The sequence below is a fragment of the Scleropages formosus genome, chromosome 7 (genome assembly GCF_900964775.1).
Source record: "Scleropages formosus chromosome 7, fSclFor1.1, whole genome shotgun sequence".
Lineage (NCBI taxonomy): Eukaryota > Metazoa > Chordata > Actinopteri > Osteoglossiformes > Osteoglossidae > Scleropages > Scleropages formosus.
Window position 1 is genome coordinate 5,886,955 of NC_041812.1, and position 12,252 is coordinate 5,899,206.

The window sequence follows — 12,252 nt, forward strand, 5'->3', positions numbered from 1 at the left end:
AATTGTTTAACCATTTATGAACTGGACAGTGAAAGTACACAATCTTTAAAAGAATTAGATTTTTGTTGTTGAATTTTCACATCCATATACACTTATTATGAAAATTAGATTTAAACAGAATGGAAACAGTACTTATTTCAATGACAGTTTAGATGCATGGCTGAACAGATTTTTAATTGTGCTTTTTGCACTGAAAAGGGATGAAAATATATTGCAATTAATTAGGCAAGTCTGGTTACATTTTTTTTGTTCTCTCAAAGCAGTATACCACAGAGAGTACTAGACAATTAAAAAGATAGAGCTTAGGAATCAGGCAACATAAGTCATGCCCAATTCCTAGATTTCCAAGAACAGAAAGGAGAGGACATGTATTAGCAGAAAGTAAATTTCACATTCACCCTCAGCATGAGGTTCTTTTACACACCTGTAGGACTCAAATACACTGCTTAAAAGAAAGCCTTATCAATTATTCCTTGTAACGACAGAAGCTTGGCCATTTTACCCAAAATGGTGACCTAAGGGATAAGGATTCTTGGTAAAGTGTGTACCGTTAACCCGTCCTCTTGAATTCCATGCCCTTCAACCTATCCACCTGAGTTCACTGCTAATGAGGCACACAGGGACCCTGCCCTGAACCACGATGCTCCTCCAACCATGACTTCCCACTTACGCCATGCCAGCTGTGGCTTGATCCATCCGGCTAGAACCAAGGGAAAATAGGTCCACCACATAAGCAGGGGAATAGGGTCGCCAAGACCACAGGAGGAGATAAATGCTGCTTGTGCAAATCTAATACCATTGATGTGGCAGGAAGGAGCATGGGCCTGCAGTACGGTGGTGCAGTGCTAACAGAAAATACCAGTTCTTGAACCACCCTGCAAGCTGTTCTCTGAAAGCAGACAGGCATGTGGTACAAGCAGTCCTACTTTGTCCACACAGTTACTCACCAGTAGTACATGATGCTAGGTCATATTGATTAGAGTTGCTTCTCCTGGCAGGAAGTTTCTAGCTCCACTTTTAGGGGGGGTGTCACAAACTGACTTAATTTCTATAGATACAGATGTTAACTTCGCTAAGTGCCAGCCCATTCCTTCACAGACATTTTTACACTGATCTTACACTTTCTGCCTCTTACTAAGAAGTGTCCTGATGGTTTACTGTATGTGCTTCATAATGGCCAGGAAAAAACCTGAATAAAGCACTCTGCATTGGTGAATGATCAATTAGGGTATTATTTACTCATACAAGGGTGTATCATACAAAGGATACTTCTGTCTGATGTGGAAACCCCTAAGCTGATGAGCTCCTCTGCTGTATTAACAGGGCAAACAATTACTCTGCACATTCACGATTGGGATTTGAAGTCCAAGAACCTCATAAAGCATCTCTTAGTACACTACAATGTACAAGACAGGGCAGAGTGTATAGTGTAGCAAGTGGCTATTACTTTGTGCCTTATGGAGAGTAATGGCAGCTGCCATTAACTAATGCACCTGTTGAACTAGCCGAAACCCGCTAAAACACAGCACAGAGGGTGACTGAACAGCCCTTCAAGTAAAAGAGTGTGACACCCAAAAGGACACAGAGCAAAAAAAATGAGGACAATGAACATAAGGCAATTTCATGGTTTGCTTTTTGAAAAATTAAAAAATATGGAAATTGATCATTACCAGAAATTCTAGATTTGAACAACAAGATGTCCACAACCAACTGAAACAAAAAGACCTGCATCAGTACAAAACAACGTTACTTTCATGTTTTAAATTCCCTTATTTTAAATAACTCTTCAAACAGAGCAACATAAGCTTGTAGTGAAAAGCTGGAAACCCAAGGACAAAATAGAGAAAAACAGATTTAATATGAGGAAGAACTGTCACTATTTTGTTCTGAAGTTTAGACAGGCTAACACTGGGAAGGGTTTCATTTAGAGCTTTGTTCTCGCGTCTTTGTCATACCTATACAAAAATTCCACTCAGCATTGTGCAGGGTTCAAAGAGAAATGTCGTTTAAGGAAAGAAATGCAATCCAGTGCTTCTATCGGAACCGTTACATTTCTGGAATGCTTTCCGATATGCACAGTTGTGAGACAAGATTTACATACCTCAAACGATAACTATTCACTACTTTTTGATTATTTCAGAAGATTGCCTGGCCCTGTCAAAGAATGTAGGATTAAGAAAACTACACAATGTAACAAATTTAATTTAATTTTTTTTGCATTTTTCCCCATTCAGTTTTGTTAGATTAAGCATACTTTCGGCATTTAGTTCTTAGTATGTGTCAAACTTTAGTAAATTTTTCCACAATCTTGAAATTAGCTAATTTTGGCACTGGCTTCCAAGCACCGAATATTCCAGTAGCTTTTAGGATCTGATTCTTTCTAAAATGTTTCGGTACTTTCTAGAATCTTCTGGTGCCTTCTAGAATCTTCCAATGGCTGTAAAGCACCAAACTAAAAATGACATTCTAGAAAAACTAGTGGTTTTTTTTATAATCAACAAAGTAACTAATCATAATTGACGGAAAAATCAACATAGTGAAGAACTTTAAAAATATATACTGTGACACTGGTGTCACAGTACATATTGAAAGATAACCCGACAACATTTAAGAGAGACTGCTTCCATGCCATGCCAGTGTGGGCACAAAGTTTTTGTTTTGGGTGGGGGTAAATCAATAACACTGATGTTGGGCAGGAACTTTCCAACTCCCTGTCCATCAAGGCAACTGTAATTATGTCCTGGGACTGAGGTCTGGATAAATGAAGAGAGAACATACAAACTATTTTGGGACAAGAGCACAGCACAGAATGGGTAAATGTGTATTTCCATGCCCTTCATTCCTAACCCATCACGCCTTGTGCTTCTGTGGACCGCAGGTATCCTGCTGCTGGTACTGAGCCACCCCCGCACAGTACTGTTTAACAACTACAACACACTTGGAAACTCAAATCAATCTGCTAAGCCATCTAAGCCACATGCCTCCTAAGCACTGAATGAAAAGTCAGCAGTTTACATTACTTGTTTTCCTGTTATCACAGGTCTGACCAACTGAACATCCTGTAATGTCGGTCCGGGGTTCATCAAAACAAAAGCACTGCGGCAAGGACACTAGGAGTAGCAAAGCACGTAAACCACATATCTTGGGAATGCGTCCAGCAGCTTATACTGAACACAATAATTAAATAAATTGTGAGACACCATAATATCCACTCAGTGAATACTTTCATACCATCTGGGAAAGCAAGAGACCACACACAGCCCAAAATGCCCATTACAGTCAAAACATTTACTATTCTGTACAAAGCAACTTGTCTAATATCAGGGAACTGCAATGACAGGAGAAAAAAAAACATTTACCAAGATTATACCAGATAACTGAAGCAATGTTACACCTTTAATACAGGTAAAACAGTCTGCCACTGCAATAGACTAAGCTTTGCAACAATGCATACATAGGATCATTTTAAAAAAAAAAAAAAAAAACTGTACTCAGGAACTTTGCTTATGCAAATATTTTTGCCCTAGCTTTTTGCATTGTAGAAGAGAAGACACTAATAAGCCGAAAACCCCGCATAGCTGTAGCATGAAAGTAACAAATAACTATCATTGACCTAAATCATGAACTGTGAGTTATGGTCTTGCTTACAGTTAAAATGGGGTGGCTGTGGCCACAGGTGCCAAATTCCAAAACTAGACAGTTTATTATTTTTGCATTGTTTCACTATTACTGTGCAGATAACTGTAAATTCAGAAAGGAAATGAATTTGTTGAAATTTTTGGAAAAAATGTATAGCATGGAGGTGACCACAGATACAGAAGATTTGATCAAATTGCCAGAGTGCAATAAATTATATTGTACAAATTTCCTCAAATGGCAAATTTAACTCCCAATCCGTATGCTACAATCTACAGTCTGCTTTCAGATCTGAAAGGAAACTTCACCAGGAAATATTAATGTTACACTACCATCCTACCACTGACACTGCAACACTTTTTTTCAAGGGTGCGCTTCAGAAGATAAGGGTCTATTGCAATGACCAGCAGGTTACCCAAGCAGGTTAATACTAGGAATTTTTTTAAAAAAGTTCTCAGCACTACTGGCAAAATAAACAAAAACAGCAATACACAGTCCACCACAATAAGTTTATTTTAGAAAACTGTTTCTTCCCCAGGACATACTGGATCTGTAACTTGCGGAAAACATCCTCAACAAGGTTACTATAGGCAATTCCCAGGTGACAAACATCCGATTAACATATGCCTCTGTTTAAGAAGAAAAAAAAAAGAAAGAAATAACTAGGAAGGTGATCAGGAATCGTGACTGTTCTAATAAAGTTTTATGTAGTTACTTGTGTGATGAACATTGGTGTATGTGGTAAAAGAAACTAACTGTACTTAATCATGCATCTGCATCAGTGTCTCTTTCTGCTAGTGCAATGCAAACACTATTTTCCACGAAATGTACATCGCTAACAAAACTCATAGTCGGGGACAAGCGTGCTTAAATCCGAGGTGCAGACGTCGTTTGAGATGAGAATCCAAAGACGTGGTTGATGAAAAGAAGCGAGGGTCGGTGCCATAGGAGACAGGAACAGGGACAATGAGACGGACGAGGGAACAAGGCAGGAGATACATGGAGGACGACAGGTAAAGCACTGTGGAAGTGTCATGAACGCAAGAGGGACGGTTGTTTCAAAGAAATTCTGGAACCGGGAAGCAGTGGACTGGTGCTTTTTATACCTGGCTGTGTTGACTGTGACCAGGTGCTTGGGGTTGTGCTGCAGGCAGGGAGGCGTGTGCATGACAGCTACTTTGCGATGCACCTCAAAACACTGCACATTTACAGTGGTTCATGGGCTCATGAGCTCGAGGTAGGACAAACACTTCATTCTTTTCAGTCAGACTGTCACACCCACGACCTCGCCCTGAACATCTACACCTACCCCAAATCAGAGCAGCGGGATATAAAGAAGCCGCACCTGTACCCCCTCGTTGCGGAATCTTATTTGAGAAACCTGTCTCTCCAGCACTCTCAAGCGAACCCACAACAGCCTATTAAAGTTTCTTTAAGGTTTTTCATACATACACATGCACACACATTCTCTTCCCCTCCTCCTCTCTCTACAATAAAGACGTAGCTGCGTATTTATACAATAAATAGCATAGTGGTTAGAGCTACTGCCTTTGGACCCACAGGTTCGATCCCCACCTCCGGCTGTGGTACCCTTGAGGAATGTACTTACCCTAAATTGCTCCAGTAAAAATTACCCAGCTGTATAAATGGGTAAATGATTGTAAACATGTAATAATTGTGACCTTAACATTGTAAGTCACTTTGGAGAAAAGAGTCAGCTAAATGAATTAACATCTTAGTTATATTTATTATTGTTATCATTACATTGTATTATGTTAAGGATGCTTTAGTATATCTGGAATGTTTAATGTTTTTTTATGCACAGATGCATAGAAAAGTACACTATATACTAGGGGGTTGCACCGACTAGTTGATTTGTCGACTCTACTGCTCTGCGATGATGCTTTAAGCTTGACGTCGACTAGTCACTGATCACGTCATTATGACACTAACAACATGGATGCCTCCGATAAAGACAACAGGTGAGGAGCCTGGTGGGTCACTGCAGCAAACCAGCAGTGGTTCTTCAAATGTGTGGAAATACACACTAAAGATGAAGCCTGTGCTACTGTCACTTGCAAAACATGCAAGCCCATCCTGAAGTACAACAAAAGTACAGGAGTGCAATGCACACTCATATGAAAGCAAAGGCATCCGTTAACACTAGCAGAGGAACGATCCAAATCAGACCGTGTATGTTTCGTTCATTTGTTTTTTTGATTCGAAATTGAAAAACAAAACGTGAATTACGATGCCTTCATTTGTTCTAATAATGAAAAACAAATTATTAACTATCAGAAAAATGAGAAAAAGCTTTTTATTGTTTGAGCACACAAAGAAAAGGACTTTATTAATTTACTCTTCATTTAATCATACGAAGTGTAGAAATCAAAATCTCACAGTACCAAGAATGATGAATGCCCTAAAGTGTGCAATATTTCCAATAACACTTATCTCACAGCGCCTGGGTGGTGCGAGAGGACATTTGATCAACCCCACTCGGTTTGTGTGGATTTTGCATGTTCTCCCCTTGTCTGCGTGGGTTTCTTCACAAAGACAAGCTGTTCAGGTTCCCCTGTAGTATGTGAGTGACAGAGAAAGCGTGTTCCACTGGTGCATGGATGAGTGACCAAGTGTAAGTAGTGTATCTAGCAGTGTAAGTCACCTTGGTGAATAAGGTGTGTGAGCTGATAACACTACATAGCGTTCACTGGAAGTCGCTCTGGCGAAGTGTCTGCTAAAAAAATAAATGTAAACGTCTAACAAGTAGCCTAACCTAGACGTAAAAGTGAGCTTCATTGGCGGCCTTTTCTTTGGAAAAAATGTCCACTCTACAACCATTTGCGTAAATGATAAATAATATGATACAAACTAGAGCAACATATTCAGAGATCGCAGACAATCTAGTACAACATGGTGCTGCAGGGGGTTGTTCTGCAATGAGTGTCCAAAGATTTTGTGTGCGGCCCACTGTAAGAAGAGGACACTCTCTTGCTGCTTTTGAAAAGTTAATATGGATCACTAGGTGCTTATGACCAATCACTTGGAGTGAAGCCAGCTTGTTCAATGAAGCCACTGATGGGTTATGGGCGGTTTCAATTTGTTTCCATGTGGGTTGTTCAAGAAGACCACAAAATTCAGTCAAAAAATTAGACAGCAAGAAACTATAACAAAATGGTTTTTAAACACAGTTAATTCATAATTTACTTTTCATTTTTAAAACAAAAAACCTGCATTTTTTTAATCTGGATATGATATCCCATCTTATCTGTTTTCTATATAATATACACACACACACACACACACACACACACACAAAATGTATGAGCTGTCTGGTCAGCATATGCATTCAGTTTGAGAATACAGACTATTGGTTGTTGCAAAGCATTCCCCTCTCCCATTTTTTATTCATGACGTCATCAGCGATTAGTTGACATTAACAACTTTCATCACATAACTGTCAACTTTAAAAAATCCGCAGTTGTGTAATCCTTAGTATATACTAAGACAAACATTTGACTAACTGATGTTAGACACGACCTGTACCTAACTGTTACTCAATTATCAGGAGTTTAAATGATAAAACTAGCTTCTAAGATCCCCAAAATTAACACCTATTTTTGCTAAATTATCATAAAATCCCATTACAATGGACAAGATTACTTCAAGATTGATATAGTTCCTTATGATAACAGCATAAGACAGCTACCCTTTACTGCTCTGCAATACTGTTCAGCTATCTACCTACACTCACTCAGCTCTTCCGTAGCTGTTACATACCACGCAGTTTAAGTGTGAATTTCCTCCAGGTTTTCTAATTTCCCCTACAGTTCAAAGACGCTTATACAAAACAAAACATAATACTAAACTTGTTTACAAAAAAATTGTAATTACACAAATCTCCTTTAGTTCTACCGCACATTGCACCGTTTCGCTATACCATTCTCATTGTAGCCCTTTCAGTATTTATCATAATGGATGGATAGTACTCTGACTCACAAGGTCCACTCGGATGGTTTCCAAGACACGGGAACAATACAGGTGGTTTGCAAGTGCCTTCTTCCATGAATATTTAGCAGATGCAAACAGTGAAAAACATGAAAAAATCCACACAGCCTGAGCTGGACTTGAACCCCATGCCCGTCAAGCAGCTCAGGAGCTGAGAGGCACCCACATTTAAAAAAAATTTGTCACATCCACCTTGGTCATCTGTCATATCTGTTTTCCCAGGGTTCCCCATGCATGCATGTAGTATATTTCAAATTAAAATAACCTCTTTCAGTGTACACATCAGTATTTATGCAATACAGATGCGTAGTATTAACGACCGCATGTTGCAGTTTTTCAGCACCCTATTTCTCAGTAATGCATCTAGAGAGCTAATGGAGGTATTAATGTACTTCTAAATAAACTATGACAACAAAAATATACAAAGAATAAAAAGGCACATAAAGGCCACTCACAAATAAATCTCCCCCCTCTCTTCAGGATTGTGTGGGTTTCCTCCCAGTCTGACACATTTGGTGTCTCTCAACTGCCCCCATCCTGATTTCTTCTGTTTTTGTGTATCTCTCATACTAAATAGTTTCAGATCTTCAAACATAATACAATAAACATTGGCAAGCTGAGCAAACAGAATAGTTTTGAATTTTTTTTAATTGAAGCAAAAAAGTTAACACTTATCACCCATGTGAAAAACTAAATGCCCTCAAACTTAAAGTCTGGTTGTGCCACCTTTAACAGTAATAACTGTAACCAAATGCTTCCGACAACTGGAGATCAGTCTTTCATAGCGCTGTGGTAGAATTCCGGCCCACTCTTTTTTTTGCAGAACTGCTTTAATTCAGCCACATTGGAGGGTTTTCAAGCATGAACTGTCCGTTCAAGGTCCTGCCACAGCATCTCAATTGGGTTCAAGTCTGGACTTTGACTAAGCCATTGCAAAACTTTTAATTTTGCTTTTTTTGAGCCATTCGGAGGTGGACTTATTCCTATGCTTTGGATCATTGTCTTGCTGCATAATACAGTTGCGCTTGTTTCAACTTATGGACTGAAGACCGGACATTCTCCTTCAGGATTTTCTGGTAGAGAGCAGAATTTATATTTCCCTCACTTATTGCAAGTTGCCCAGAACCTGAAGCAACAAAGCATCCCCACACCATCACACTGCCACCACCATGCTTGACTATACATACGATACCCTTTTTGTGGAATTCGGTGTTTGGTTTACGCCAAATGTAACGGAACCTGTCTTCCAAACGGTTCCACTTTTGACTCACCATTCCTAAGAGTATTCTTGCAAAAGGTTTGAGGATCATCAAGTGTGTTTTGGCAAAATTCAGACAAGCCTTAATGTTCTTCTGGGTCAGCAGTGGTTTTCGCCTTGCCACTTTTCCATGGATGCCATTTTTGTCCAGTGTCTTTCTGATAGTGGAGTCTTGAAGAGTGACCTTTATTGATACAAGAGATGCCTGTAGTTCCTTCGATGTTGTCCTTGGCTCTTTTGTGACTTCCTGGATGAGTCGTCGCTGTGCTCTTGGTGGAATTTTGGAAGGTCAGCCACTTCTGAGAAGGTTCGCTACTGTGCCGTGTTTTTTCCACTTGGAGACAATGGCTTTCAGTGTGGTGCTTCGGAGTCCCAGAGCCTTTGAAATAGCTTTGCAACCCTTCCAAGACTGATGTATTTCAATCACCTTCTTCCTTGGGATTTTTGGAATTTCTTTCAACTTTGGCACAGCATGTTACTGTGTAAGACCTTTTAACCAGCTTCATGCTGTTAAAAAAGTTCTATTTAAAGTGTTGATTTGATTGAATGGGACTGGCAGTAATCATGCCTGGTTGCATTTAGTCCAGCCGAACCCCATTATGAATGCAGTTCCATAGATTTGAGGAAATCTACAAGGGCAAATACATTTTCACACAGGGCCAGTTGGTATTGGGTAACTGTTTTGCTTCAATAAATATCATTTAAAAACTGTATTTTGTGTTTACTCAGGTTGCCTTTGTTAGATTTTGTTTTACTTTCTGAAACAATTTAGTATGAGATATACAGAAAAAAAAATTAGGATGGGGGTAAATATTTTTTCACTGCACTGTATGTATAAATGCATATACATATTAAATTGGTTCATAGAGCAATTCACACACACACACACACACACACACACACACACATTCATTTAGCTGACGCTTTTCTTCAAAGCAACTTAGAATGTCTACAACTGCTTGTCCCGAACAGGGTTGCGGCAAACCGGAAGCCTAAACTGGCAACAAAGGGCACAAGGCTGGAGGTCGAGGGGACACACCCTGGATGGGACGCCAGTCTGTCGCAAGGCACACCAAGCAGGACTCAAATCCCAGACTCACCTAGAGCAATTCAGAGTAACTGAAAAGAAATAAGGAGAGGGGGGAAAAAAAAAAAAAAAAAAAAAAAAAAGTCTGACCTGACATAATCGTTTAACTGAGCTCCTGTGATCCAGCAGGAAAAAAAATTATTGCTGGACCATTCATATAATGTCATTACAGAAAGTGAAAAGTCATTCATTTTAACAATGGAAAAAAAACACGAATACTATGGCAGTGATCCTGATTTACTACAGAGCAGTGGATTTCTTAACATTTTCCACCAAAACACATCAAACAGCAAAGTGTAAAATCACAACAGCTTCTGATAACACACCAATATCATAAACTGGTAAAAAACTGACAACTAATTAAAGAAGATAAGAATTCTGTAAAGACAAATTTAAAAAAAAAAAAAAGTAAAGAATTATGCATTTCATCCAAAACCACCTGTAATTGCCCAGTTACCATCTCAGTCATTTACTGTCACAAACAAAATCTTCCTTTTCCATTTTAAAACCTTATTGGCACTAAGTCACACAATTTAACATAATAAACCACTAGTGCATTTTTTATGGAGCTGTTTTTAACTCGTGTCTTTCACAGTGTTAATCACTGAGCACTTTTTTTTTTTTTAAAAAACAGTTTTTTCATATTTTGTAAGAAGGTCATATTAAACTGTGGCCAAAAGCAAAAAATCTTGACTTTCTGGGATATGATGAAGGACACTGGAGAGGCAGATAATGAAAATATGAAGCTTGTGGAGTCAGGCCAGGTATTTTCAACCCCTCCAACCCCCTAGTCTACTAAGTCCAATCACAGTCAGTTTTGCTGCATAAGGACTTCTCAGGAACAGAATGGATTCTTCCACATGTTTAAAGTTACAGTTGGGAAATCAGCAGAAGAGCCTGAAACCATAGGCCAGAGGTGGGGGAGGAGTGTACAGTAGTCATCCAAGTCATGACAACAACCCTAAACCGCCCACAGAGCAGGAGCTGCTGCACCCACATCCAGCTGTCCAGACCTATGCCCCCTGTCCATCATGACACAAAATACTAACACCAACTACTACACAAGCCAACAAAAAGGATTCAAACAGAGTATGGGGTTGAACTTAACACTGTGGAGCACAAAAACTATGGCCCAATGTCTAGATCGCTGCAAATGATCAATCACAAATACTGGCAACTGTTGTATCAACAAGGTTTTCTTTAGGTCCTCCCCACTTAACATTATTGACATTTTTCCCAACTTAAACACACACACATTTTCAGAACCACTTGTCCCATACGGGGTCGCGGGGAACCGGAGCCTAACCCGGCAACTCGGGGCGTAAGACTGGAGGGGGAGAGGACACACCGAGGACGGGACGCCAGTCCATCGCAGGGGACCCCAAGCGGGACTCAAACCCCAGACCCACTGGAGAGCAGGACCTGGTCCAACCCACTGCGCCACCGCGCGCCAACTTAAACATTGCAAGTGAAAACAAATACAGGCTCTCTTCTAGCTCTTTGGAACCAGGTGGCATGCTGGCACTCTACTCACAAGAGTCCAGTTTCAGAGACTTCTGCACAGAAATCAACTACAGAGAAGCACTGAAGAGCAAGAAGTAAATACTAATTGTTCTTGCATTAGACTGACACAAAACAGGAATCCAGTATAACATTCAAGTAATTTCTTACATCACAAGTTCCTTCAGACTTAACCACTGAAGAGCAGCAAACAACCAACCCTTTTCCTGGATATCGGGGCCTTTTAAAGCTATCACCAAGGGCTCAATAATATTGAATGAAGCAAACAACTTTTAAAACCCAAAAATAAAAATCCAAGCACCAGAGATGGTACATGAAATGCAGAACTGGGCCGTTACACATATTTGTAATTATTCATTTCTAACATTTTAACAGGCAAATAAATGGACACACACACACACACACACACACACACACACACACAACCTGTCCTCAAGTAACCATTCGTAACACTGCCCACAAGTGTTCGTCTGCAGAAAAACAGCTGCAAACAACAGATGCAAAAAAAAAAAAAAAAAAAAACGCAAATCTAAAGCTATCCAAGTTATGTTTAGATCATCACAGAGATCACGTTCAGAACTTTTCCCCCTGTCTTCCAAAACACTTTATAAAAAAAAAAACAAAAAAAAAAAACAAACCTGTTCCTGAAGGGTCACATGGCTGGTTAGGGTGGCTTTTGTTACAGGCTGCTGTTACCGTCCTTTTTGAATGAAGTCATTTGCGTTTGGCTACATTTTTAAAT

The 12,252-nt window shown here is 39.6% G+C and overlaps 1 protein-coding gene across 4 annotated transcripts in view; it reads right to left on the reverse strand.

Moving 5' to 3' along the window:
- Window positions 1-12,252, reverse strand: part of slc4a2a (solute carrier family 4 member 2a) — a 64,029-nt gene that overhangs the window by 50,733 nt on the left and 1,044 nt on the right. The window lies entirely within an intron of this gene.